Here is a 2,957-nt window from a genome sequence, read left to right as displayed (position 1 = left end):
CAGGAGACCTTACCCACCAATGCTAAGAGTTGCCACTTACTGTAGCCATTTTGAGACATGGCCTGGGTAGTACTCCAAACAGGGAACACAGAACGGAGCTAATCTGAAGAAACTTTAGCTTGATTTTCTTTTAAGGTGATGCAAATTATCTATGGAAATTCATGGGGTATGCAATTTGGAGAAGGTGAAAGAGACCGTAGTACTGCATGAGAGTGCTGTTGAATCTTGCTGAAGCACATGAGGGACTGGCACTAGGTCAGGGAGGAATTACAAGGGCAGCAGAATGAGAAGAATATTTCAGACTGGCAGGGACAAAGGAATCCTTCCATGGTGGGACACCAGGGGAGTGTCAATAAAAGGGTGCCAGTGAGAGAAAGATAGAGTGAGCCCCACACCATCACCATAGGAAAATCAAGTCCTAACCCTTACAGCAGAATCTCTGAAGAGCTATATCCTTCATTTTGTGAATGCACATTGAATTCCAGACACTAAACATACAGAACCCATGAATCACACTGAAAAATAAAATAAAAATAAAATTAAGGTAAGAGTCCATCTAGCAGTCTTCTGGAGAAGATACCCATCCCACTCCCACTGGATTGTTTTGACTCATAGTGAACTTGAGGTGCTGATGGGGAGCTGCCCCATGGGATTCCCAGTGCTGTCATTCTTTGCAATGGTGGGTTGCTACAACTTTCTCCCACAGAGTGGCTGGGGATGCAGCATGTTTTGGTTGGCAGCTGGAACTTGGCTGTTGCATCACCTGGGCACACAATTTAAAAACAACAACAACAAAAAAAAAAACACTATAATGCATAGAATAAAAAACTTAAACCAAAAAAATAGAAAAAGTAACAAGATGGTCCACCTGACAAGAGTTAGTAAAGCATACAAAATCACAAGAGAACAAGGAGCAATCAAAAGCAAAACTTGGAGTAGAACAAATATCTCCTAAGGAAACCAATAATGCAAAGAATAGATCATTTTCAGACTATAGTTCTAAATATGTTTAATAAAATAATAAAAAAAATAGTGAACATCAAGAAACTAATGGAGGAAGTAAAATGAAAGACTTAAGAAAGAAATTGAAAACATCACACAAATATTGAAAAAAAATGAAAAATAAAACATCTGGATTAGAAAATGCAAGAGATATATTCAACAATGAAGTCATCAGACAGAAGATAGAATAAGTGAACTGGAAGAAAAAATAACTGAATTTATCAAGTCTCTAGGGAAATAAATAAAGAAAAGTAAATGAACCTCAAAAGAAATTTGAGATTCAATTAAAATGTCTAACATTAGAATTATTGATATCTCAGATCACCATGACAATAAAGTGACAGTAACAATTAACAAGACCTAATCACAGAGAATTTCCCAGACCTGAACAGAGATCCAAGATACACAAATCTTAATCAGAAGGGACACCAAAATATCAACTCCATGACATACCCTAATAAAGTTCTAGAAAACTAAAGACAAGGAGGGAATTCTGAAAGCAGCAAGAGAAAAAATGAAATACAACATACCAAGTGTCTTCCTTAAGAATTAGTGTAATTTTCCCCCCAGAAATTCTAGAGGTCAGAGGATGCTGGACAGACATATAAGGAATACTGAACCAAACACAACAATTGTTTCTTTACCTAGCAATTTGTCATTCAAAAATGAGGGAGAAATCAAGATAATTCCAAATAAATAGAAGTTCTGGGAATTTTCCACTACCAGACCAGCTTTGCAAGTATTACTGAAAGTAGTACTCCCAATGAAAAGGTAAGAGTATTAAAAAATAACTGCAAAGTAATTTATCAAATATTTTTTTGTGTACTGGTATTAATGGAGACACACGAACAGAAATCGTAGTGGAGGAGCATATTAAGAATATATTTATTATGTTAAGGTTGTTAACTGTTGTTCATATGTTCAATGTTGTAATTCTAAGTTGTGTAATGTAACTTACGTGTTAACTACTAAAATATCACCAAGAAGTAGCATTTGGAAGATAATAAAAGGACTCATCTTAAGAAAGCACCCAAATAAACCAAAACAAAAAGAAATCTGAACAAAAAAACAAAGGTGACACAAAACACTCAAAAAACAAATAGCTAAATGAGTGAGGTGGATAATTTGTTTTCAGTAATAACCTTAAATGTAAATGGCCTAAGTAGCTCATGAAAAATGCAGAGTGACAGAATAGATTAAAATGGTTAATTATAAATTATCCATCTTTTGCTGTCTACAAGAAACATACCTAGACATATCAAACCAAACTAAACCCACTGCCGTCAAGTAGAATCTGACTCATAGCGACTCCTCATTGGGTTTCTGAGGCAGTACCTCTACGGAAGCAGATTGCCCAGTCTTCCTTCTGAGGAGAGGCTGGTGGGTTTGAACTGCCAGCCTTCTGGTTAATAGTCAAATGCCTTAGGCAATACAATATCTGAGCTCCCCCTTAGACATAAGGACACTGTAAAAAGGGTCTTATGGCAGTTTCTTCTGAACTCCTCTAACTTCACAAGGAGTAAGGAAGATCTAGAACAACATCAACAGACCAAATCTGCTTTCTTTGAGGTGGAAGTCAGACATACTGCCACCCTCTAACCTTTTGACACTAACCAATTTTGACACTAACAGTCCGTCCTACAGTACTCTCTGCTGAATTTGATAATTTGTAGTGATGGCCACACAGAATTCACAGACTATACTAGCGATTATGGAGATCATTACGGAAGTAATAAGTTACAACTCAGATTTAGGAACACTCAGGACACAATTCTTCAGTCAGGACAGCTGTCATTCTGCCATGTCCATAGGCATGTCTCTCTTTGTTCCATGGCCTCTTGACCTGGTCTATGCTCTGATTGGGAAAGTGTTAAAAAGCCCTTTTAATTCTGCCAATAGGTGCACACATTCTGCTAGCAAAGCTCCTGCCCAAAGGCACTGTTTTCTCCATCCAT

This window comes from Orycteropus afer, unplaced genomic scaffold (assembly GCF_000298275.1).
Source record: "Orycteropus afer afer isolate SDZICR_OR568_19922 unplaced genomic scaffold, OryAfe1.0 scaffold00586, whole genome shotgun sequence".
Taxonomy (NCBI): domain Eukaryota; kingdom Metazoa; phylum Chordata; class Mammalia; order Tubulidentata; family Orycteropodidae; genus Orycteropus; species Orycteropus afer.
This window is presented reverse-complemented; position numbering follows the sequence as displayed.